This window comes from Gopherus evgoodei, chromosome 1 (genome assembly GCF_007399415.2).
Source record: "Gopherus evgoodei ecotype Sinaloan lineage chromosome 1, rGopEvg1_v1.p, whole genome shotgun sequence".
Classification (NCBI taxonomy): Eukaryota; Metazoa; Chordata; order Testudines; family Testudinidae; genus Gopherus; species Gopherus evgoodei.
In genome coordinates this window covers 349,954,881-349,982,398 of record NC_044322.1, presented here as the reverse complement: position 1 = coordinate 349,982,398, position 27,518 = coordinate 349,954,881, and the positions used below count along the sequence as shown (strand labels likewise).

The following is a 27,518-nucleotide window of genomic DNA, read 5'->3' as shown; positions in this document are numbered from 1 at the left end:
TGCCACTTCCACTGGGACCAAACCCTAAAGAAAAGTTATCAAATTCCATGAACACCAACTTGTGGTGTTTCCTGTGTAGGGAAAAAACATGCATTTCTGTGCCTCAGTTCTTCATCTAAAAATGGGCATAACAATATTTACTATATCTGTCTCAGAGGGTGTACAAGGATTCGTTCCTTAATATTGGTAAAGATTTGTGTTATCTTCAATTGGAAGGAGCTATTTCAGCACAAAGTATCTTTAGACAAGAAACAGCAGGAAAAGCTCAATTGGTCAGTAATAAATCTTGAAATGCAAAAATCTTCAGTGATAAAACAAAATCACTGAAGAATTTCCCCCCAGCTCTATGCCCACACACCTCTCTGAAAATAACATATAATAGGAATTAATTGTAAGATGAGTATTTCTCAAAGTTTCCCTATAGGTATCAGCAGGTCTTGAAATTCTGCAGTTTATCTCACAGTTATATCTTAAAAAAAGAAACCTGTGTGGCACGCTGTTGAAGTGGTGGGAGGTATTTTAATAATGATCAAGGTAATAACTAAAAAACAAATCCCAACAGCACATACTTGTGTGGGAAGTCCAGTTTTGCAAGAGCTGAGGTGTATAAATGTGATTCGTGTTAGGAAAACAAAATCCCCTTTTAAGGACATGCCTGAGCTTGTAGACAGGGAATAGGCAAGATTGTTGCAATCACAGAGTAATCTCATGGCCATGTTTGTAAAGAATTTAGGACTTCACAATCTGGATCCTCAGCTGGTATAAATCAGAGTAGTGTCATTGAAGTAAATGGAGTTACACTGATTTATGCCAGCTGAGTGTCTGGCCCTGTATCTGGAGAAGGGTCCAGTAACACCAACTACTTTAATTAAAGGGTTGATGAGGAATTTCAGATTTTCAATTTCAGTGTATATTGTGAATACACTTTGGGTAAACGATTTTGAAATAGGCATAGTGTCACTGAAAGAATCAGCATGGGCTATTTTGTCCAGGGTCTTAGATTATAGATGGGTATCAGATATGAAGGATGCTCAATCCTGATAAAACTGTAGGTATTATTATTTTTTTCCAGTACAAACACAAAGTGTTAAAGAGTCTCAAGGGCAGAACTGATTGTGGGAAGCATTTGGAATTTCAGTCCCAAACCACTGGGGCTTGGGAAGGGGGATTACAGCACCTGTTCTTTTAAATAAGGCACTATCATTGTTTTGGTTTAAGGGACTTTTGAGTCTTCTTTTCTAGATGCCTTGTCATTGTAAAAAGACTTGTAAATATGACTGCTCAGTTCTGTCTGCCTCTTGAGTGTCCTGTATACTGTTTATGCTACACTGATTTATGCTGGAGTTATGACCATGGTTACTGTCCTGTAGTTACACCTACCAAAAAGGAGATGTCAAATCTCATAAAGCTGTCCCAAGGAGAAAAAAATAAAATCCATATTAAAGAAAATTAGGGCCCAATATAATAGCCAGAAGATGATCTCCCACTGGAGTTCTACATTGTGGAAGGATTGCATCACTAGGCCAGAATCCATAATAGGCAATTCATGGTTAGGAGACTGCTTAAACTGAAAAATTAAGGATATGCAGGAAAAAGATGAACCTCCATTCTAAAATCATCCCACTTTAAAGTCTCCAAATGTTTTCTTGTATGCACGTGTCCAAAGATAGCTTTCCAGATGTAAACCATTGTGGTGATGTATTCCTGAGTCTGCAGACCCACTGCTCTGTGTCTCTGCTACAACTCATAGCATTCCTAAGCAGCAGCAAGAACAGCAAAATTAAACGACAGGACATTGGTCAATTTTCTTGGTGCTATTCAGAATTCTTTGGGCATCAGGGAAACTGGCAAGGTTGATGGGAGTGTCATTTGGCTGATGCTTGGGGAAGTTATGAGCACTATCCTAGGCATTAGAACCTTGATCCTGGAACTTTGTGGTCTTTCCCCATCTTTCTTGACCCTGTGGCTGGTAGGCTTAGTTTCCTGGATAGTAGGTGTCTGGAAAATGTCTCAAGCCTTACTCTGTTCAGCAGCTCCACTATAACGATCACTTATAATAAATGCTTTGTTAAATGAGGAAATAAAGCTTGTCCACTATTATTACAAAATGTATAGTATAAATGGTATTAACACAACTGACTGAAAAATCATACTAATCAAAATTGTCTTAATTTGCTTGGACATCACTAGTGAACTCAAATTTGGCATACAATCTCTTCTGTCCTCCACTCCCTAATTCATCATCTCGGGCTATTCCATGCATACTGGCTACTGTGGCACAAGTACCTTTTCTTCTGCTTTGCCTGGAACAGACCACCTGCACTTCTTTGCTGCACCAGGTTCCCAGCTTGTTTCAAGCCATAGTGTAAAACATAGATCTTTTCCCCTTGCAAACCCTTCTAAGTTTCCCTCTCCCTCTGTTTTTACGATTTAGCTCTCCTTTGTGGTTATGAGTAAATCAGCAGCCACATTTTTGCTGTATTCAACTGACACCAAATAATGGTCCAGATGAAAACTGAAAACACCAGCTGCATCCCTAAGGGTGCATCCAAATTAGTCCCCATATTTCAACACTCTTGCAACATGAGTGCTAAGCTGCTAGCATTGGGAGAGCTCAGGCGCAGACAAGTCTCAGCTCTAGGCAGACTTTCATGACAGGGGTAAAAGTGCCTCAGTCCTGTCTGTCTGCATTAGCACTTACAACATTGCTGTCGCTGGTGCAGATGCACTCGCTACTGCTGGTCACTGATGAAATATTGGCCGTAATTTTTCTAGCACAGACATGTCCTAGGAGGCCAAATCATTGTCTTTCTCCAAGTGCATCATACTTTCTTTTTTACTGCTAAGAAGAAGAAAAGCTGCAGTACATGTAATGAAAACAGATTTTTTTTTAAAGTAAAAGCATTAAGATAAATCCTACTAAAGAGATTTTAAAAGAACGTTTTGGATCCATTTTGGAAATGAAACTCAGTTCATTATAATTGTTTGTCTCCTATTCTAGAATTCACATGATACAAAGGAGACAAGATAAATGCATCAGTCTCCATGTAAAGGAGTGTATTCCTCTTTACTGAATAGTACAGAGAACCAGCATGTGAAGCCAGCGTAACTGGAGCAAAGTGACACTAAGTGTGAGTAGGGCTGTCATCCTCACTCTAAATGCCTGCAGGGAGTACTATGGCCTTTTGTAATATCTAGCGAGGGATTCCACGAGGTCTTGTAGGGGCGCTTTGTTATACTCATTGTCTATTATGTTCCTTGGCACATCTGATGCATGGTAGAAGAAACCCTTTTGACCTATGCTCTCTCTCTCTTTATATTCATCCTTCATGCTGTGTATGTGTGTCTAAATGAGAGAGTGCATGGGGAGGCAGAGGGGACTGGAAAAGAGCATTAATGGGTAGAGGATTTAATGTATGTCAGCTGCAGAGACAGTTTTTATATAGGCATTTCGACTATGATCTTGCAGTGAACCCTAGGCCCACATTAATACCTTATTCTGATACTGAATCAGATGGACCATTGGTTTGATCTACTAGGTCAGCTCCTATGTTCTTTGCATTGCCTTGGACAAGTGCTGTTTTCTGGCTTTGAAGACCGCTTGTTCAGTGAAACTCTCTCATTTTTTGATATAGGTTTTTTTTGTCTCATTAAAAAAAAATGGTGGCAGACAATGTGAGCCAGTGGTTAGGTCACTGGAGTAGGACTTGGGAAATATTAATCCACTGCATGTCCTTGGTCAAGTCACTTTTTCCAAGGAAGATGGTGAAATCTCCATCCCTTGGTGTTTTGAAACCAAGGGTGGATGCCTTTCTGGAAAATATGCTTTACTCAGTGCAAGTTATTGGGCTCCATACAGAGGTAACTGGTGAAATTGAAATTCTATGGTTTTTTTACACAGAAGGTCAGACCAGATGATCTATTGGGCCCTTCAGGCTTAAAACTCAATGAATCTAAATGTGCAAAACCTTTTACAGTCATTTAAAAAACACCTTGCTTACAAATGCACTTTACTCCAACTAATATTTAAAAAAAATGGAGCAGTGCATGTAGTTTTTGAAAAACAAAATACAGATTGGCTTTGAGAATGGTTCTAGGAAGGGATGGAATTGGTTTTGGTTAAGATCAAGGCTTCTGGCTCAGTAAAGGAAAATAGCAAATGTGTAGCGCAAAATGTTTGTTCATATTTCTCACAGAGCTTGATAGTGTGAGCCTGTCATTGTTTCACATAGGTGATAATTTTGTCTCAAGGACAGCTCAGTTCTTTGCTTTTCCTGCCCCACTATATGTAAATTGTGCAGGCTGCAGCTCAGTAATAGGATTTGAGCTGGGACTAATACAGCCTAATTTATAAAATGTTTCCAGCTTATCTGTCATTACTTGCATCAAATTCTGCCCTTGGATACTCATGTGTGGTTCCTACTGAGGTCACTGGGAGCCTTGGGGGCAGACATCTGAGGGCAGTCCATGATTACTCTAAGAAGCAGGAAAACTACTGATAAAACTCGGTACAGAAGCCTGCTGTGTACCAGTAGGACTATGTATTTAAATGTCTTGATCTTTATATATAGTGTGTGTGTAATATGTATATGGTCCATTCATCCCATTGTGGTATAAAATGTCTTAGAAGAAAGTTACGTTATGGGTCTGATACAACGCTCACTGAAATAAAGAGATTATTTCTACTGACTTTAATGGGTATTGGATCAGTCCCTATTTTTAATTTGTATCACAGAAATACCTAAAAGCGCCCATTGAGACCAAGGTTTCATTGTTTTGGGATGATATTTTGGGGCATCTTATTCTCAGAAGATAAAATCTGCCCTTCTCATGGAGTGAGTTGCCTAAGTCTGGGCTGTGTAATCTATAGCCGGAAGCCCCTCTTCTGGAGTCAGGTCCCTCAGCCGTTCTTGCGAGATTGGCTTAGGCATCTGCCAAGCTCCACACAGAACAGCAGGGGAGAAGGAGAGGAAGACTCTCTTGTGACCTTTAGTACCCCTCTGCCTGATGAGAAGGGATTTGAACAGTTGTTACCCACCTCTCAGGGAAGTGCCCTCACCACTGTACTATAAAACGATCCTTACACTCTCTGGCCCAATTATTTAATACAAAATTGAACAGCTTCAATGTAAACTATTGAGAGTGACCCATATCAGAGTAGTCCAGAGGTCAGGGCACTCAGCTGCGAGGTGGGTAACCCCTGTTCAGATCCCTTCTCATGAGCCACAGGGTGGAATTAAACTTGGGTCTGCCATATCCCAAGTGGTTTTCCCACCCATGTTGTGAGGGGTTGAGTGTGCTCAGAACACACCTACCAGATCGGACCCAACAGGCAAGATAAGCAGGGGAATGTCTATCTTCACCTGGTTTGAAGATCCCGCTGGGGAGTAGGTATAAGATAGGCATTCAGGTGCATTCAGGTGCATGCCTGAGCTAAACTGTGTGTGCCTATAGCAAGGAGCCTAAGGAATTTTTGCAATGAAAACTTTTGTGCCTTAATTCACTTGGCACCTATAGGGTTAGGTGGCAGCTGAGCAGAGTTTTTGTGGATCATAGTAGTGCCTAAATCCCATTGGGTATGCTGCATTTGCCTCTCTGTGCCTCAGTTCCCCATCTGTAAAATGGGCATAATTGCACTTAATCTCCCATACACGAGTATTGTGAGGATAAATACAATGGAAGATTGTGAGGTCGCCAGATACTATGGTAATGGAAGACATACAATTACCTTAAACAGATAAAAAGCAGAGTAACTAAGAATACTGCCTGACAGATTTGTTATCCTGTGGATTATTCTCCCAAGGGAAGTGGTGGAAACCTCATCACCTGGGGTTTTTTAAACTAAATTGGCCAAGAACAACAGTTAATTTTATTATGGAGCATCTTGCATTGGCAGGAAAGTTTAATTAGATGATATGTCGTTTCCGTTGCTAGCTTCTCTGATAGAGTAATTACATGCCTATGTATTGTAAGAATTTTTTTGTGTGGGAAGAAAGTAGCAGAAACAACTGTTGTAGCCATTAAGATCCAGATCCTCATAGATATTTAGGCACCTTAGTCATTCTGATTTCAGTGGAAGTTAGGAGCCTAAATACCTTTGAGGATTGGGGCCTACGTGTTTAAATGGGAACTGAGGTCTTCTGAAAATTTGGCCCTAATTGCTTTGATAAGATTGGTAATTGCTCTATAAAATTATCTGATGATCAAATTGGTAACCAATAATTGCCCATATGTGGCAGCTCCCTGCTTGGCAGTTGGTAGGCCTCAACATGTAGGCCTCAACATGCATTTAAAAAAACAAGAGTAAGACAAGGGAAAAAAGGTTAGCTGTTCAGAGGAGAGCTTTGAAAATGCTTGTAGCTCCCAACGTGGCTGCTGGAAGGTCCATGTGCAGAGCAGCTGTGAGATGGGGCCCTTTTGAAGCAAGGTTTAGCAATTATGATACAGGAGACAGAGTGGAATAACCCAACAGAAGCCCTTCTACTCCACATGAGTCCAGGATTCTACATTTCAAAGCAAGATGGGTTTAATTGGTCTATCCAGCTAAAGACATAGATGTGACTCAGTCATTGATTTCTCCCTTGTTATACTCTACACTGATGGATAACACTCTCTCTTCCTGTTTCATTTACTGTTTTGGTCTGTAGCCTTTGAAGTATTGACCTGCTTTAATGTTCTGTCTCTAGTATCATGGTAGCTACTACTCTTAACTTGAATCTGAAGAAGTCGGTTTTTTACTCATGAAAGCTTGTGCCCAAATAAATCGGTTAGTCTTTAAGGTGCCACTGAACTCTTAATTGTTTTTGTGGATACAAACTAACACAGCTACCTACAATACCTTGTGTCTATGGAGCTCATTCACACACAGCTGGCTCTGCATCCCTCCCAGCTGTCTGAGCTCACTCACTTCACTGGCTCCGCACACACTAAGAGAATCCCTCCACTGCTCAGTCCCCCGTCCCCCTTTCCCCTCAACTGGCTGTGCTCCTAGCCAAAAGGCAGGGGAGAACCAGGACTCCATTGATATAGACACACAGGAGTTTTATTGCTAAGTTCAGAGAAACAGTGGAAACACCCATCTGAAAAAGGTTTAGGGTTTTTTGTTTTGATTTTTTATGGGGAGATCACATTCCTCATCTCTCTACACCAACTGCCATGGCACTCAGTCACCATCATGCAACCCTTATTCATCTTATCCCTACAGAAGAGTGGACAAGCGACAGTCATCATAGATGTGGGGTAACTTTCAGCATTACTGTCAAGGGGAAGAGATCCACACTTATTTACACAGTAGTATTGGGAGGCTACCCTGGAGTTGAGATGTCCTGTTGGTACCATCCATTTAGACAATTCCTAAATGGGGCTTGATGTCAGTGAGCTAAATGTGTGACACGAAGTACATCCGACGAAGAAGGTATTCAACCACGAAAGCTCATGCTCCAAAACGTCTGTTAGTCTATAAGGTGCCACAGGACTCTTTGCTGCTTTTGCAGATCCAGACTAACACGGCTACCCCTCTGATACAGTGAGCTAAATGTGTGACACATATTCGGTGCTTTACAAAATATTTCCCTGGACTATGATTTTTCCGTGGTTTGGTTACCAGTGCTGCAGCAAGACATTTGTTAGCCCCTCCTCTTGACTGTAAGGCAAGTGATAGCCCATGAAAATGAGAGATTTCTCCCTCCGCCCCTCATTAGCATTCTTCTCCTTCCACTACCTTCTGTCACCAGTTTTGCTCCCTTCCTTCTAGGGGATGACCAAGCTGGTGTGCAAGTTTCAGGTAGGGTTAACCATGCCCAGCTAATGCATTTCAAAATCCTTTATTGTCTTTGTCCACCCAAGGTGTTAAATGATGTTTAAAAACCTGTTAATTAAAACATATCAAAACATCACTCATTTTCCCAGGGTAGACAAAGCTGTCTGCAGACTCAGGAAGTCAACGCTGCTCTGGTTTGCTCTGAGTGCACTCAATTTGAAGGTTATCTTCACAACCATGAGGGCTGGGAACATAATTTATTTATTTATTTGTTTTAATTAAAACTGAGGCACCAGTCCCAGAAATTGTTCCACCTTGGATTATCTCTGCAACTCTCATGGAGCTCCATTGATCTCAGTGGTACCCTGTGCTGCCATAGAGGCACTGCTTGCATGGCACAGGTTGCAGAATCAGCGTCTTCGTTTCTGCCAAATGACTGATGCCGGCCACATAAATATGTTAAGTGGGCTGGATCTGGAGGGGAGTGTCTGGCATCGCTGTTGTAAAGAAACTCTAGTATGTCATAGTGCATTGCAGAAAACATCGAAAACCACAGTGTATACCCCAACATTCTGTGAATATTTGTACAATGTGTTTTTAATGCTGTATAATTCCAAAGTATTGTGCTGTTGCTATTAACTGTTACTGAGAGATATTAAACATGCACCATCAGATTAGTTTTAAGCTCTGAAGTGTCAGAATACAAAGATGCTATACTGCATTGAATTCAGATGTGGGAAATATATTTTCAAGAGCGCTGGTTAGGAAGAGAATCATCCATAACATACCCCAAGTGGTCGCATAAAAGTAATCTGGATACTGCTTTATTATTTGTAGTCTCCTGAAGCCCAAACTAGGATCAGGGCCTCATTGTGCTTGGAGCTATATAAACACAGAAGGCAGTCCTACCTCTGAGAGTTTACAAGCCAAGGGCCAGTTATGCAAACACTCTATTTAGCACAGTGATGTCCTGGTTAATGACTCGGTCTCCTAGGCACTATGGTAACACAAATAATGAATAATAAGTCAATGTAAAGTTACTCATGTGCCCAAGGTTTTTGGACCAGGCTCTGTGCAGGGACAGAACATGACGGGTGTGGAGAGGGAAAAGGGAAGACAGGAATTATAGTCATAGGAACAGAAGATTGCATATACTGTGTATAGCTAGGCAGCTGGTGCCCTGTGTCTGCTGCTTATTACATTATTCATAACACCATTCATAACCATCTCACCTTTGCTCCACCGACTTTATTTTTATCCACCTGGAGTCTTTTCTTTTGTCATATTTTTAAATTGTAATATCATAGGGGCACTGACTGTCTTGTTACTGTGTAAAGTGCCTAGCTCAACGGGGCCTGATCCTTTTTTGGGGCCTCAAGGCACTGCCCCAATACAAATCATATATTATCCATATAACATCCATATAGTTCTTGAGGGCCAAGCTCTGTTTTAACGGTAAACGACACTGTTGTCAGATATCTGGTTCATGCAATTGCCGGCTCTTAGAGCTAGAAACCTAAGACAACATTAAGAATGCTGTGTGTGTGAGCAATCTGTAGTTACTGCACAGGTGAGTGACAAGTGTGGGCGGAATGTGTCTTATGTGATGATGATCAGGCTTTGTCGGGTTTGTTTTGGAGGTTTTTCTAAGAGCAAAAAGTTCATAAATATATAAAATGAAGTAATACCTCTGAACAACTGAAAAGGATTTGCCACGTCTGTGCAACTATTACACTGGAGTTTTGCAGCAGCTTCCTCTCAATCTGTAGTGCCTAGAGACCCTGTCCAACATTGGGCCCCGTTGCGCATACAGTACACAGAGTGAGAGACAGAATCTTCTTTGAAAAGTTTACATTCTAAATAGTCAACAGGCCTAGGTGGGAGCAAGAAAGCGTTATTATCTCCACGTCACAGATAGAAAACCAAGGCACAGAGATTAGATGACTTGCCCCCTTATAGGTCTTTCCTTTTTGTAGATAATTGCTGCTTATATTTCAGCAGATGCATATGAGTTGGTGAAATGCAGACCATGTTTTGCATTAGCATTGAATGAAGTACTCTTGGCAAATTCACATGGTTTTGTGGAAATTCTTAGTTTAGCAGCAACATTCCTGTATCACTTTGAACTGAGAGCTTTCCAGAGCTGTAGCGTATGTGTCACTTGTGTTTCTTTAATTCCTTTCACCTTCACTTCCCCAAGGAGCGAGCTATCTTCCAGTCCAGAAGGCGAACGGAGAGCAGTGGCTTGGACATCTTCCCACAAACAGATTAAGTCCAACACCTTTGAGTGGTCTCTCACAGCTGCCACTGGTGCAAGCCAGTGAATTTAGAAGCATCTCTTAACTGGCAGTGCGTTAACCTCCATGCTTGCCAGGAAGACCATTCAGTCAAACAGCTTTACCATTGTTAAAGGTCATCTGCAGCATATTTCTCTTTCTCTTCATAATCTGTAGAGGAAAAAATGCAGGCACTGCCAGTTTTAGCTCAGGTAGAAGCCCCGTTTGCTCCTAAGCAGCAGACCTAGGCTTGGGAGTGACTTTTGCACTGTAGATTGTAGGCAAAAACTGTTGGGTTGTAGAGATGACATTTTCAGCCATTCTACGGGGAGTGCTACTGAAGAGTGATCTTATAGTGCTCTAATTTAAGAACGGCAAGTTGATGTCTCTAGCAGAGTTTTTACCTACAGCACACAGTGTGGATTTCAGTTTGCACTAGTCATCGCCAAGGCTATCTAGCCTCCAGGGAGCTGCTGCTGAAATGAAATGTAATAGCCTCCGGGGTGCTTTTTATTTCACATCACAAATTACATGAATAAAAAAGAGTGTTTGAACATAAACAGAGTCCTTCCATTGACTTCAGTGGGAGCTGGATCATGTCTGTTAGGTTGGAATCAGGTCTTCAAACACAAAACATGCATCCAGGAAACAAAATCTCTTATTTCGGCTGCATACTGCTGAACCTGTGTGATCCTGTACAGTCCAGCACCAGCTGGCCCATAGCAGCTGCTTCAGGAAGTGTCTAAATTGGGGATGAGTGATTGATCTCTTTTCACCTGGGCTGGGATGGAGAGAGGAAATCTTTTTCTGTATCTGATGAAGTGGGTTTTAGGCCACAAAAGCTTATGCCCAAATAAATTTGTTAGTCTCTAAGGTGCCACAAGTACTCCTATTCTTTTTTCTGAGACTGTAATTCTCCTCCTGTCTTTGCTCTGGCTTGTATATGGCCTTGGCCTGGATAGTTGTTGTTTTTTTTGTTTGTTTGTTTTTGAAAAACAAAAACAACCACCTAGGGCTTTAATATGTAAGAAGAAAATACTAGCCTCCTCTCTGGATGTCAGTTGTACTCTGTTGTTGTCCTAGGGCTTGATTTTCAGAGGTCCTGAACCCCAGGAGCTCCCATTGACTTCAGTTGGAGTTGTAGATGCTTAGGCCTGCTAAGGCCCCATGTCTTACCATGGATTTCCTGATTTCAAAATCCCTCATAAGCAGGAAGCTGGACGAATGGCCTCAGTTACGCAATAGGCCAAAGAGCTTGTGTGGAAGGGTCCTCCATGGGCTGGATGTCCTAGTGGTTAGTGCCCACTCAGCTGGTGAGGGATAGTAGGGGAGCCTCAGCCCACCCACTCCACCGGGCTCATCCGAGGACCCTAGGAGGGTCAGTGGCACAGAACCCTGAGGAGGGTTGTGGACCCTTTTGTGTTACCTTCCCTGGGTTGCTTCCTAACTCTGCTTTCTCCGCTTCCAGTCCCAGTTAAGGAGAAAGAAAATAGAAAAGGGAAACCAAACTATTTGCTCCAACCGGGCTCAGCACACAGGCTCCTGCGAAAGGTAGGTCTGCACTCCTACCCAGTCTCCCCGTTCTGAGCTGGATCACTCCCTTTTCAACTCTGTCTCCATTTGGACCATGCCCTGCAGAGTTGGAGGGGCAGGGCTAGCTGGTCCCAGTATAGTCTTTTAAGCCCTTCCGTATCAGTGTGGGGTTTGTGTACCTCATCACAGCTTGTAGCTGGATCTAAGAAGACAGAGACCTCGGTTTCCCCAGAGCCAAAAAAAAAATAGTAAGGGAAAGAAAAAGATGTTCCTTTCTTTGTTCTGAGGAAGAGTTGGAAGAATAGACTATTCTAGCAAGGGCAGAATGAAGTAGGCAATAGTGATTACCCTCCATTCATATCATAGAGTCATAGAATCATAGAATATCAGGGTTGGAAGGGACCTCAGGAGGTCATCTAGTCCAACCCCCTGCTCAAAGCAGGACCAATCCCCAACTAAATCATCCCAGCCAGGGCTTTGTCATGCCTGACCTTAAAAGCCTCTGAGGAAGGATTGCTCTCACACACCAGGAAGAAGGTTTCCCAGAACAGGAGTAAAACCATGAAATTAAAGAGAAACATCCACAGAGGCTTTGGAGTAGGGGAGAAAAATGAAGCTACAGAAGCTCCACTCTTATGGTTAGTTGAAACAAAACAAACATACAGATGGCAAAAAGCCTGTTCTCTGCCATAAAAAATTCCATGAGACCCTTTTCTTCATGAGCCATGGCAAATTACAAAGAATAAAAAATAAACTAACCTCTGGGATGGCAGGATTTTAATAAAAGAATTAGACCACCTTGCCTCAGGCATCATGTGTCACTCTGGACCTGCAACAGGAGGACAGAGGGTAGCTTTGCCATTAAATAAGTGGGAGCAGATTGGGTCATAAGCTTGAGGATGTGGTTGGAGTGGCCAAGGAGCGATACAGCCTATAATAATGTTGTCTCTAGTCTGACACATGGAGCTTTTTAAAAATGGGGCCCACATCAAATAGTGGAATGAGGACTCTAGAATCAATATACAGAGGTAGGTAGAACTCTGGTTTAGAAACACAGTTTGATTAAGGGGTCTGCAGAACAGTATTTGTTTTCATTGTGGCACCTGATAGCTTAGCTTTGTTTAAAGATCTGTCAACAGTTCTTTGAAAATAAATAGATTATATGGCAGTAAGAATCAGATGGGGTTTTAGCCTAAGAATCACCTTTTCTAAAACCAGTGTAAGGAAGGATTGTCTACATGAACAATTAGTTTGCAGCAAGCTGGGGTGTGAATCTAGCCCACACCTGCATGCCCTGTCTTTCTTTTCCAGTTTTTACTTTCACTTTCATGTGGGTCTGACTCCTCCAACCTTGTAACCTTGCGCATGTTGAAGAGTAACTTCTTCATCAGCAGTTCTACTGTTTACATTGTAGCTACTTTGTGAGAGTCAATGTGTTTCATTAGATAGACAGTAGATTGGGCCTCAAGAGACTTCATTTCTGTTCCTGAGACTACCAGTGGCCTGTGCACATGTCTGTGTCTCTCCCACCCTTTGTTTAGGCTGTAAGCTTTTGGGGGCAGGCACTGACTCTTATTAACTGTTTGTACGATACCTGGCGTAGTAGGGCCCCAATCTCAGTAGCACTGAGTGTGAATAAAGGTGTCTAAATCTGGTCTTTATTATTTGTGAGGAACTTGGTGTATGGCCTTATTATAGTTCTACCACTGGGGGGGAACTAAAGGCATTTATTTAAACAACACAGAATAATATTATAGTATTATTCTTTTGAAATAACCTTAAGAACTTAACATCAGCACAAGTTACCTTTTAATTTTGTAGCCTTATGTTAGACCCTTAAGATTACAAATATTTCATTTCTTGTTTGGATTGAATATTAAAGGGAACATTTAAGAGAAAAAATTCCACATAAATTAGCCTAAGCTGATGCAGAATTGCCTGTTTTTCTTGATTTGAAACACTTTGCTAATTGGAGCAGAATAGGCCTGCTAGTGTCACTTTCAATCCCTTTTTGGACTGTGCTCATAAGGAGGTCTCAGAAATGGCCATTTGCTCCTATGCTGTGGGGGTATTTGCTGAACCGTTTAAGTTTAGCATGTGCATGTTTGTTTTTGGTGTACTTCCTCCACCTCCAGTAAAGTTTGAACAATCACAGAGTAAATAATTGTGGCTGATAATGAATAGAACTCTGTGATGAGAAAGAGAAGTGATGAATCATAAGTTCTTCAGGTCTTACGTGATGCAGACTTGAACTCCGCTAAATGGGCCTTCTCTGGCAAGATCAGGATTGTGACAAAGTGTTTATCTAAAAGGGGAATCTGTGACTGAGTCTGATGCTATAATCCACTGAGTGACGAGCTGCTGACAGAATTGCACACGGCTGTTCAAAGTGCTTTCTCTTGGGGCAGACGTATGCCTCTGATCCTCTTCTGTGATAGCTTCAGTCAGCCTCTTTTGAAAGCTTAGTCTTAGTTGACACTGAGCCTCAAATAAGAGGATCCTTGTTGGATAAACATAACAGTACTTTGAATTTTGGGCCAAAGTTAAAGCAGTTAAATTGATGTGTGTTATAAGGATTCTATATAGTTTTCCCCAAAAGGCATTCATAAATAATAATCACAAACAGATGTAAGCCCAATTCATTATTATTATTATTTTATTTATTATGTTTACTTTAACATTTTTCTAATGCCTTTCTGTTAGACCATTGTGTATATCTTAAGTTTAGAGAACTAGTTCATGGAGGATGAAAGCATGAAGTTCTGATTTGAAAAGAATGATAAAACAATAACAATGATATCAAGTTCAGTGTTTCGCTAGCATTTAACGATTTGGGAACATTATTCAGTATGCTCATGGAGACTCTCTCACAATGTCTGTTCCAATTTGTTTCCTTTTTGTGGGCTTAGCTAGTGGAAGCTACATGAAGAGCCTCATAGGGACTGAATAATGAGAGTAAGGCATGGAACGTTCGGCTGAACATCAGGAAAAATATCGCTGCACCCTATAGCTGTGAACTGACCTGGGTCTTCCCAAAAATCAGTGGCTAAGGTTTGTTTTTATCTGGAACCCAAAGGCTGTGAGGGGACTTTGAATAACCTGTGATCTTAGGAAAAAATAGTAATAGGCTTTCAGTTCTAAAGGTTGGTTTTGCTTTGGTTACCATTTCAAGGGTATCTTTGCAAAGGAAAAGGCTAGAAACTTATTTTTTAGAAAGAAAGAAAGAAAGAGAAAAGTGGAGAGTTTCCCTTACATTTCTAGTCCTAGCTATTAAGCCTAGTCCCTGTGGAGAAAGCCTTCAGGGATGTATGCTGATTGCCGGCTCTGACTTCTTGATTTCAGCCCACTTTTCTCTCTATAATAAAAATCCCTGTACAGTATTTACAGATGATCCTCCTGGATCTGATCTGCACAGTTCTATCCATCTAATTCTATGTCCTGTCACTAGCAGTGGTCAGTACCAGTTGCTTCAGAAGAAGAGGCAGTTGTGTTGTAACATTTGAAAAGACATGGTACTATTTAGATCCTTCTTTAACACCTAGCGCACAAAAAGAGAATGTTCTTAGCTAAGAGGAAGAATTAGGTACGATTGGGCATTTGACTTGTTTCTAATAGGCTTAGCCTTAGATACTTATGCCTGACTACCAAAAGACAAGTTACATAACTGAGTTATTTTAATTAGCAATGTGAAGTTAGCATTCAGCTATGAATGTCATTTAAGACGGAACAGTTACAAAAGAAAAGAAAAACAGTAATATTTCCACATGCACTTATGTTACGTAGGCAGCATGCTAACACTTCAAGCTGTTCAATGGCTGTGCATCTTTTCTCTTTGTGTTGTGGGAGGAGATTTAATGACTACAAGCCACCCTTTCCTGACCTCACTCCCTTCTGAGTTAATTTCTGTATGTTTGCCTTGTAAACTCCTCAGGGCAAGGACTGTGCCTTTTAACTTGTTAATGTGCCTTGTAAACCGCCGTGCACACTGATGGTCTGGCATACAAATAACTATATACCACATACATACATTGTTCTAGAATATTCCAACCAACCAAGATGCTCAGCTTTCAGTTAGTTCATCTTTTCCCCAACAGGTAGTATTAGCATATATTAAAGTGAGTGATTAAGACATTTAAATAGGCTTGGTAACAGGTGGAATCAACATAGTACACCACCTCCTACATCAGGGCATTTGTAGTGGAATATTTGTCAATATCTGACCATGCTCAAATAATAGGTGGTCAGCAGGTGACCTCTGAGGAGGGGAGTTACAGACACAATAGTTATATTTTTGTTTCTTCAGGTCCAGATTGTGGCAATTTGCTCTGTTTTTGTATCTGGTTGTCCTTGGAAGTGTTTGCCTGGGGAGAGCGTAGTCAGATCAGATAACATGTTAGCAGATAGAGGCCTTAGGATTTATTTATTACTGTAAAAAGGAATTCTGTTTCCATTCAACTGGATTGGACCAACATGACCATGAATTATTATCTCTGTCCAAGGTGAGGTAGCCAGCCATATTAAGATAACTCAGAATTACAAGCAAGGTAAGTAATTCTGAATTTGTGATATTTGTGTTCTTAAATACATTAATTCTCTAAGGCCAGGTCCTCTCTTGGCTTCAGTTGGTGTAACTCCATTGCAATCAATGGATCAAACATGATTTATACCAATTGAGGTTCTAGTCCCCAGAGCTTATTCAGTTAAAACAGGGGTTCTCAAACTGTGGATGTGGACCCCAAAATGGGTGACAACCCTATTTTAATGGGGTCACCAGGGCTGGTGTTAAACTTGCTGGGGCCGAAGCTTGACCCTTACTCCTCAGGGCGAAAGCCGAAGCCTGAGCCCCACTACCTGGGGTAGAAGCTGAAACTCAAGGGTTTCAGCCCTGAGTGGCGAGGCTCAGGTTACAGGCCACCTACCTGGGGCAGAAGCGTTTGGTTTTTGCCCCCCTTCCCCCGGGGTGGCAGGATTCGAGCTTTGGTTTTGGCCCTTCCGCCCTGGGTGGCGGGGCTGGGGCAGGCTCAGGCTTCAGTTACCCCTCCTGGGGTCATGTAGTAATTTTTGTTGTCAGAAGAGAGTGCAGTGCAATGACCTTTGAGAACCACTGAGTTAGAACAACAACAACAAAAGACTTTCTGACCCTGTAATGATTACAGTCTTGCAATACGCTGATATTGGTCCATGTTGAAGACAGTCATAAATCTCTGTAATTTTGGGTAGAAAGGTGGGGAAAAATTCACCATGATATAGAGAAACTATTCATTGGAGAAAGAATGAAGGGAGAAAATCAGAATGACTAGATTGGAATGTATTGCAGTGGGGTGGAAAGAGTGACTAATCTATCTGACTGTACACATTTCTAAAGCATAGATCAGCCTGCTTTGGACAAAGTAATTGAACTCCCATGGTTGCATATCCAGAAAGTACATGCTATAAGAAGATTGTGGGAGGAATTCAGCAGTGTATTATCAACATTCACATGTAATACCTTTGTGATTGTTTGTGAATTATAACTAAGTATGGGGTCATCCTGAAAAAGGATGTAACACTCACCTGGAATGTCATGCTTGACATGAATAAGCACTGGAGTTTTACAGTATTGGCTTATCGGTCTAATTCCAAGCCAAAGCCACTGGAACACATTTTGTCTGCAGTACTGCACCCCACAAGAAATGACTTAAGAACCTCTGTATTATGAACAACTAACTTGCCTTTGAAGCGGCCTGATTTACTTCAGTGGGAGCAGAATCAGGCCGCAGATATGCAGTGGTTTAAAACACATTCCACATCACACCCATGCTGTGGGTAAGACACAGTATTATGCATGGGCTTAGCAGCTCACAGATCAACATAGAAGTATTGTATTACACAGGCCTCTTAGTTGTATTCATACAGATGGGGCTGTGCGCTGTTGACATTGTCAGCGGCAAAACTGTCATTGACTTCACTGATGCATGATTGGTCTCCAAGCTACAGTATCGTTAAACAGTCTCACTCTAGCATGTGGTGGCTGATACTTCTTTCAGACTTTTTATTTATTTTTTCTTAAACAAGCACATTTTCCTGTAGGGCATTTGTTTTGTTCAACGGCTTTGGTGTTTATTCAAATGGTGAATAGGCCAATTATTGCACCATCTGAGACAGAGCCTACGTCCACACTACAGCTTTAAATCGATATTAGTAAAATCGATTTTATAAAACAGGTTTTATAAAATCGATTTTACGCGTCCACACTAGGGCACATTACTTCGGTGGTGTGCGTCCATGGTCCCAGGGTACCATCGATTTCCGGAGCGGTGCACTCTGGGTAGCTCAGTAAAAGAATAGGACCAATAACTTCGATATCCGTCCACACTAACCCTAAATCGATTTAGTAATATCGATTTTAGGGTTACTCCTTTCGTTTAGCTGGAGTACTGAAATCGGTTTTAAGACCCCTTAAAATCGATTTTAAGTGCCTTGTAGTGTGGACGGTTACAGCGTTAAATCGATTTAACGCTGTTTAAATCGATTTAACGCTGTAGTGTGGACCTGGCCAGAATGACGTTTTCAGAAGAAGGTTTTATACAGTTATTTTATCCTTTTATTATTGCTTGTATTATCATTGTCTCCAGGGGCCCATTGTGGACCAGTAGCCCAGCACAAAAAGATGACTCCTGCCACAAGGACTTACAGCCTAAGAGAAGAGACAACAGATGGATACACAAAGACTGACAGGGGAGCGCAAGGAAACAATGAGACAACATTGGCCAGAATGATAGGCAAGGGTCTCAGCATACCAGCTCCTTACCTGCCAAGTCTTTTGTAGCCATAAAGGCAAAGGAGAGTTTTAAGGAAGGACTTGAGAGAGGACGTTGTGTTAGCTTTGTGCATATTTAAGGGGAGCTCTTTAGAAGCATGAGGAACTGCATGGGAGAAAGCATGACAGTACTTATTTTAAATTTCAGATATTGGATAAAAGGATGTTTTCTTTTAGCCCACTAAGATCACTGCTACAAAAATTGGGTATATGTCCTCTCTTGTAAGGGGAATTGAGCTAACTGAAATCTCCAGTGCAGAAGATTATAATACTATTATGTAGTCTAGCCCTTACATAATGCTTTGCATGTCATGGTGTTGTACAGTACATACTAAAGGTTCAGCTTGCAAACGCACAAACACATCATAGGGACAACTCGTGAGTAAAGTTACTCCTCTGTGTGTTTGCAGGATTGGGGCCTATGATTATATTTTGCATATTATTTAGGACCAAATTCTCTGTCTGTGTAACTGATCACAGTTTCACTGCCTTCAACTGAGTTGTGCTCATTTACACCAGGAAAGAATTTGACCCTATATAACAAAAAATACATTATGATTTTATTGGCTTAGTATGTTGCACACATATCCACATGTAAATACCCCAGACTATGACTGTCTTGTTTTGCAATGATCTTTTTTAATTATACTGCTTTACTCTTTGGAGATTCCCTGTTCTGGCTTTCCAGGCAAGAAAAGGCAATGTGGTAGATGTGTTTTCTGCTGTTTCACCTCAGATGAATGCAACCAATTCGCAGATTTCCTCAAATTACTGCTGACATGGAATCTTTAAAAAAAATTAAAAAGTCACTTGTTTATTTGAGGGAATTCTGCCAGTTTTTGGAAATAGTACAGAAGCAACTGTAATTCGCATTAATGATTTTCAAGGTATTACTATTTTATTTATTGCCTTATTGTTAGAGTTATGCTGAGCTGTTGTCATGATGTTACTATATTTGACACAACAGACAAATATGTGGCTGCCGTCCCCGATGCCCTCTTGAAAACATGTTACATGCTTGCCAGAGTTTGTACCCCTGAATTGGCTCTGTTGTAGCTTATGTATCAACTTAATATGCCTTTTGTTTTTGAGGACAGCATTCTGTAGTAAGTGCACACAGTGTGATGGACTTGTGTTTAGACACCTCTTCCATCGCTCACTAATCTAAACCATCTTTACAGTAATCATCCCCCTTTCTGCTATGTTCTTAAGCTGCTTTTCACTGAGTTGCTCCGCAGAATCCCCTGACAGTTTATGAAATCCAAACCAGCTGGACTGTTCTGAGTTGTCAGCAGACTGATAAATCAAGTCTCTCTTAGCTTGGTTAACTGAGTGGAATGTTTCTCTTCATGAGGAACTGTCAACTTAACTGGCAGATACATTCAGTCAGATCTGGGCCAGTCTGATGACTTCTGTAGGAAGCGTGTTCAAGGAGAAGGGAAGGAATGTGTCATCTCTTCTGGTTGATTTTTGTCTACTTTAAGTTCCAGTGGTTTTGGATGTGCTTAGGGAGTTGTAACCAACCACCTGTGAGATTGACTCATGTCACTTCATGGTTGGTTAAGGTAAACATAGAAATTTTGGGCTCATTGTGACTGAATTGCCTCTTCACTTGCATAGGACAAGCTGTCAGCAACAGGTAAGCAGCTCTACTTAAACTCATATTATTTGGATGGCAATATCTCAGCATTTGCTTTACCGCCTTGAAAATCCCTTTTTGAAGAAAAGTTATTGAGAAGGTGGCATTGGAGCAATTCCACCTACAGTCATATTCCATAGATTTCCTTGGTCCTTCACAGTCTGGTTTGAACTGTTTTTGACAAATTTGACTAAGAAGGAAATGATGGTTATTAGATATGGGAAGCACTTAGAGGAATGGGTGGAGGAGATACCTACACTGTATACTGAGGGTATATACCCTGCAAAATAATTCTCAGTCTTCTAACCCAATGCAATCCATTGCTGTTCTTCACTTTTGCGGTAATGAGGGTGTCAATAAAAAAGCCAGAATTTGTCAACATCTGAAATATCTGCTTTTTCACATACTTAAGATGGAAAAATGACTTTTTTTAATGGTGAGGTCTGCAGCAGCCATGGTGTGTGGGGCCTTTCATCAGGAGGCTGTGGTCCTTTCTCCCTAACATGGAGCTCACACCAGTCATGCCTTTGTCACCAGGCTCCAGTACTCTAATGTGCTTGACTCACAGGTATCCTTGAAGTCTACCTGTAAACTTTAGATAGTGCAGACCATAGTCATCAACCTGCTGGACAGGGCATTCTGTTGTGACTTCCTACACTTATAGAATCATAGAAATGTAGAGCTGGAAGGGACATTGAGAGGTCATCAAGTTCAGCTCCCCTGTGATGAGGCAGGAGCAAGTATACCAGCTATCTCTGATAAATGTTTGTCCAACCTGTTCTCAAAAATGACAGGAATTCCACTGCCTCCCTTGGAACCTTATTCCAGTGCTTAACTAGCCTTATAATATGAAAGTTTTTATAATATGTAATGTAAATCTTCCAGGTTGAAAATTAAGATAATTGGATAGCTCAGTGGTTTGCACATTGGCCTGTTAAGCCCAACATTGTGAGCTCAATCTTTGAGGGAGGCCACTCATGGAGCTAGGGCAAAAATGTGTCTGGAGATTGGTCCTGCTTTGAGCAGGGGGTTGGACTAGATGACCTCCTAAGGTCCCTTCCAGCCCTGGTATTCTATGAATTATTTCTTGTCCTATCTTTAGTGGACATAGAGAACAATTTATCACCATCCTTTTTATAATAGCCCTTAACATATATGAAGACTGTTAACATGTCACCCCTCAGTCTTTTTTCCTCAAAACTAAACATGGCCAGCTTTTTTAACATTTCTTCATAGGTCAGGTTTTCTAAACTTTTTATAATTTTTGTTGCTCTCCTCTGGACTCTCTCCAATTTGTCCACATCTTTCTTAAAGCCCGGGACTGAACACAGTACTCCAGCTGAGGCCTGACCAGTGCTATGTAGAGCAGGACAATTGCCTTCTGTGTCTTACATATGACATTACTGTTAATACACAGGATGATATTGGACTTTTTTGCAACTACATCACATTATTGACATATTCAATTTGTGATCCACTATAGTCTCAGATCATAAACAACAGTGTTGCTGCCCATTTTATAGCTGTTCATTTGAATTTTCCTTCCTAAGCATAGCGCTTTGCACTTGTCTTTATTTAATTTCATCTTGTTGATTTCAGACCAGTTCTCCAGTTCATCAAGGTTGTTTTGAATTCTAATCCTGTCCTCCAAAGTGTGAGCAACTCCTCCGAGCATGGTGTCATCCACAAATTTATAAGCATTCTCTCGACTTATTATCCAAGTTTTTAATGAAAATATTGAAGACTACTGGACCCAGGACTAACACCTTCAGGACCCCATTAGATACACCCTCATAGTATGACAGTGAACCATTGATAAATACTCTGAGTACAGATTTTCAACCAGTTGTGCACCTATCTTATAGTAATTTCTTCTAAAACATGTTTTCTAGTTTGCTAATGAGAATGTCATGTGGGACTGTGTCAAAAGTCTTTTAAAAACCAAGATATATCAGGTATACAGTTTCTCCATTATCCACTATGCCACTATTCCTGTCAAAGAAGGAAATTAAAAAGGTTTGGCAAGCCTGAGAGGGAGGGGGGAGAAGGGGAGTTGTGGCGCCCTCAGCGGATGGCGGAGGTGGAGTGGAGGTGAGCTGGGGCAGGGAGTGGTTCCCTGACCACCCCGAAGAGTTACTCCCTGTCCCCGCCTGCCCCAGCTCACCTCCGCTATCCCCTGAGAGTGCCGCCAGTCGCTTCTCCCTCCCTCCCAGTGCTTTTGCGCAGCAAGCCTGGGAGGGAGGGGGAGAAGGGGAGTTTGTGGCGCACTCGGGGGATGGCAGAGGTGAGCTGGGGCGGGGAGCAATTCCCGCCCCCCCAGTTACTCCCCGCATGCACGGGCCCCAGCTCACCTGTGCTCTGCCTCCTCTGAGCGCGTTGCTACTCACTTCTCCCTCCCTCCCTCCCTCCCTCCCAGCGCTTTCGCGCGGCAAGCCTGGGAGGGAGGTGGAAGGAGGGAAGCATGGCAAGCCTGGAGGAGGAGGCGGGCCAGGAATTTGGGGAAGGAGCGAAGTTGGGGAGGGGAGTGTGAGCAAATTTGCCGCCCTAGGCCTAGGTCTAGGCCTTGTTGGCCTAGGCAATAATACGCGGCTGATGTATAGCTGGGATTGTGTTTTCCAATGTGCTCTATTTTTCATTTAATCTGCCATTTTGTTGCCCATTCACCCTGTTTTGTGAGATCCCTTTTTAACTCTCCACAGTCCACTTTGGACTTAACTATCATGAGTAATTTAAAATTTCTGCAAACTTTGCCACCTCACAGTTTACCCCCTTTTCCAGGTCATTTACGAATATATGGTACAGCACTGATCCCAGTACAGACCCTTGGGGAACCCTGCTATTTACCTCTCTCCACTGTAAAAATTGACCGTTTATTCCTACCCTTTGCTTCCTATTTTTAACCAGTTACTGATCCATGAAAGGACCTTCCCTTTTATCCCATGACTGCTTACTTTTTTAAGGTATTTTGGTGAGGGAGCCTTGTCAAAGACTCTGAAAATCCAAGTACAATGTGTCCACTGGATCACCTTTTCCCTATGTTTAACTCAAACAAAGAATTCTATTATATTGGTGAGACATGGTTTTCCTTTACAAAAGCCATGTGACCCCATCCCAACATATTGTGTTCATCCATGTGTTGGGTAATTCTGTTCTTTACTATAGTTTCAACCAGTTTGTCTGGTACCGAAGTTAGGCTTTCAGGCCTGTAATTGCAAGGATTGCCTCTGGAGCCTTTTTTGAAAAATACATCAACTATCATCCAGTCATCTGGTACAGAGTCTGATTTAAGTAATAGGTTACATTCCAGAGTTAGTAGTTCTGCAATTTCATATTTGAGTTTCTTCAGAAATCTTGGGTGAATCCCATCTGGTCCTGGTGATTTATTACTGTTTAATTTATCAATGTGTTCCAAAACCTCCTCTATCAACACCTCAATCTGGGACAGTTTCTCAGATTTGCCATTTGAAAAGAATGGCTCAGGTGTGGGACCTCCCTCACATTCTTTACAGCAGGGGTTCTCAAACTGGGGGATGGGACCCCTCAGGGGGTCACTAGGTTATTATGTGGGGGGTTGCAAGCTGCCAGCCTCCACCCCAAACCCTGTTTCACCTTCAGCATTTATAATAGTGTTAAATATAAAAATAGTGGGGGGAGGGATAACTCAGTGGTTTGAGCATTGGCCTGTTAAACCCAGAGTTGTGAGTTCAATCTTTGAGGGGGCCACTTAGGGATCTGGGGCAAAAATCAGTACTTGGTCCTGCCAGTGAAGGCAGGGGGCTGGACTCAATGACTCAGGGTCCCTTCCAGTTCTAGGAGATAGGTATGTCTCCACTATTAAAAAAAAAAGTGTTTTTAATTTATAAGGAGAGTTGCACCCAGAAGCTTGCTGTGTGAAAGAGGTCACCAGTACAAAAGTTTGAGAACCACTGCTCCACAGTGAGGACTGATGCAAATAATTCATTTAGCTTCTCCACAATGACCTTGTCTTCTTTGAATGCTCCTTGAGTACTTTATTGTCCAGTGGTCCCACTGTTTGTTTGGCAGGCTTCCTGCTTCTATCGTACTTAAGAACATTGTTAGTTTTTGCCTTTTGCTAATTGTTCTTCAAATTCTGCCTAATTATACTTTTACACCTGGCTCACCAGAATTTATGCTTCTTTCTATTTTCCTGATCAGGCCCCACTGACTTGAATACGTCTAAGTTATCTAAATATTCTTTAGCCTGTTCTTCCCCTAATTTGGCTGGTACAATTTACCTTTTTAGTGAAGGATGAGGCAAAATAGGTATGAAACACCTCAGCTTTTTTAATGTTGTCCATAATTAATTCTCCTTTCCTGCTAAGAAGAGGACATACACTTTTCTTCAACGTTCTCTTGCTCCTAATGTATTTCTAGAATATCTTCTTATTGTTTCTTATGCCCCTTGCTAGGTGTAACTATTTTATGCCTTAGCCTTTCTCATGTTAGGCATTGGCTTCCTGTTTGCTTCCTTGTGCCATTTAAGGGTCTATGATTAAATGAACATGTTGAATTTGCTGGGTTTCTGAGACCTCTCACTATATTTTCCACTCAACAGTTAAGATTGCTGTCATCCCTTGGGTTGAATTCTCCATGACTAGCATCATGGATTTCTCAATCAAGACCTCCTAGGGAGAGATGGCAGCACCCAAGACTAATGACAGGGTGCAATTCAAAACACGTTTATGTGCTCTATTTTTGTTGTTGCAATGGGTGGCTTTGTTAGTGATGTTTTCTGTTTTGTAACTATGCATCTAACTGCTAATAGTAATAGACATTCTATAGATCATTATTATTATCATGATAATCATGAAGTTTAACAGATTACATTAAACAAATATGGCCACTAGGTTTCCAAACTATAAAGCATTATAGTTCAGACACATCTCATTTTGAATTGTTTTTTTAGCCATACAAGTAAGAAGGTGCCTTGGTTGAAATAGTTGTAGTTTTGAAATGTAATATCAATAGTTTTTGATTGTTCATTTGTTATAATGCTATTGGATTTTAAAATTAAATCTTTTAAAATAAAATTTCTTATTATGCATATTTAACCATTAAAGTGCAAGAACACCTATAAAGGGGCATACCAGGCCTTTATGACTCCTGCTGGAGCACTGTGATCCTACCACACCACTCCCTAGGAAAGGAGCAGCAAAGATGGGTCCTCCAGGCCTCCCTAGAGATGCTGCATGGAAGTAGCCAATCAGAATCCGGCAGGCTCAGATAAAAGGAGCTACAGGGCTTTAGGAGCTCAGTTCCTGGCCGAGAGTAGAGTGTCAAGGAAGAGGCTCCTCTCTGGCCAAACACACTTGAGGGATAACCAGAGTTTGGTTCTGGCTGCATTTCCTTAAAGTGGGAGAGATAGGACTGGAGAACTTTAACTTTGAAGTAAGGGGTGAAGATATAGAGGCTGTGGGAATAGGCCTGGGAAAGTAGCAGCAATGAATTGAAGGGAGATGTATGTGTCTGCTGTTTGTAAGTCCCTGGGTTGGAATATGTAGTGGGTGAGCCTGGGTTCTCTCACAAGCCACTAGTGAAGTGGTGTAAACCCTGAGAGGAGGACAAGGTTTGTTTGGAAGCTCAAGAAAATGGCAGAATTTAAAGGGCTCAGAACTGGGGCTGAAGATCTTAGTGAGGGCAGATAGTGTTTTTGAACTCTCTGCTACCCTGTGTGACCCAGCTAGAGGGCTGATCTGACGAAGACCTGCCAAGCAAGTCTGATACTCTGTTGAATAGAGTGTTCCTGTGCTTTTGACCTCACACACACTACATGTGTGAGATCATGGTGCATGGAGGATGCCATTTTATACAGAAACATGCTAGGGGGATCCTGGTTGTGGGATGGGGTCACACTGGGGCAGGCCATAGGGGTAGAGTACCTGCACTTGCAAAAGCAGGGCTACAATTCTGTTAACCTACAGGGGGTGCTAGGAGCAGGAAAAGGCTTACAGTATTGCTTGCAGCAGCAGGAAGTGCTCAAGAGATGTGTCCCCCGGTACACCACCACACCTATTATGTTGTCTACAGCTGACAGTTTCATATTTCCTTCTATCCCAAAGAGAACAACTGGTGTCAATCTCTTCTTGATGATGATTTTCTTAACATTCCAGTGCCTAGAAGTAAATTGCCTATATTCAGGGGCCATAACAAACATGGCAATACAGTACTTGATTCTGAATTCATCAGCTCTCTCAGTTGGTTTTCTTTTGGTCTATTTTCAAATTAATAATCTAAAAGGCAATAAAATTCACAAAGAGTACAAAGATCACATAATTCAATATGTATAAAATTTGCAAATTATCACTCGGCATTAAAAGAATTAATTTGTGTGTTTCCCATTGGAGTATCTTTTTTTTTTCTTGCCTTACAGAGGTTTATCTTCCTGTGGGAATGTAAGTGATACCAAGGGCAGCAGCTTCTGAAAGCAGCTGCAGATAATAGTGGTGGAGATAAGTATTTGAAGGAATTTTGATGTTTCAGCTCTGCTTTGACATCAAAAAGTCTCCTGAGAAATCCAGTATTATGCCAATGAAAATACAGATGACCGGTGATTGGTGATTATTGTTATTTGAAAGCACAATCTATAGCCATGTTCTGATAACTTATAGCAAGTTGTATGAACATAATTAACCAGAACTCAGCTGTTGTAAATCACCATAGGTCCATCTAGCCCAAGTGGACTGTTGTGGATCAAAATACACACGTGACCTCTTAACAATTGTAAAACTCCTTATCTAAGGTCAGCCACATTATTATGGGGAGGGGAGTGAGACAGACAGAAAAGGCGATAGCTCTGAGATTCAAGGATCCACATATTTCATACAATACCTCTTAATTAGCAGTAAAATTTACTGTTTTCACACTTGAAAGCTACTGTAAAAGGATTGCAGTTCTGCTCCTGCTGGAGCCAATGGCAAAACTCCCTTTGACATCAATCAATATGAGACGTATACAAGCTTTTCTATATGTATTTTAAAAACATGCTAGAATAAAAATGTCTTGAAGTGCAGTAGTTGTAGAGCCTCAGAGCTCAGAAACCTCATTGTGAGATTGATCCAGCAAAGTGCTGAGCACCTATTTTAATCCAACTGCCTTCTGCTTTCAGAGATTTCATTAGGAGTTGATGGCAGTCAACAGCACATTGATAGGGCAGTTAAGTGTCTATAGCAGCAATAGCCACGTGCTATATAAAAAATGAAATATATGTGTGGGTGTTCTCTGAAAAGTGACTGACTATAGCATTCTGCATTTCCATTTTTACTGTAAAACGTTGATTTCCATTCTGAATGGATTTGGTTTACAAATTTAAGAGGTACTTTCTCTAACACCCCATCCCATAGGCTCACCTGGGTTCTGACCATGAAGATGGGTTGTTTCTATCTCACACAATGAAAACTTTGCAGGTCAAATTACACTTCTCTCACCTACATTTTTTGCAACCTCACTGTGTTCAGATTAGGGGTTTGCAAAGGTATTACTCAAGTCATAGCG

The 27,518-nt window shown here is 41.5% G+C and overlaps 1 protein-coding gene across 7 annotated transcripts in view; it reads left to right on the top strand.

Annotated features, from left to right (window-relative positions):
* SEMA3D (semaphorin 3D) overlaps positions 1-27,518 on the top strand; it is a 194,609-nt gene that overhangs the window by 12,434 nt on the left and 154,657 nt on the right. The window contains exon 1 of one of the 7 annotated variants that reach the window (XM_030562591.1): positions 10,003-11,586. The exons of the other annotated variants lie outside the window; for them this stretch is intronic. The gene's annotated coding sequence lies outside the window, so the exon portion shown is untranslated. Of the gene's footprint in view, positions 1-10,002; positions 11,587-27,518 lie in introns of those variants that run through there. 7 annotated transcript variants of the gene reach the window in all.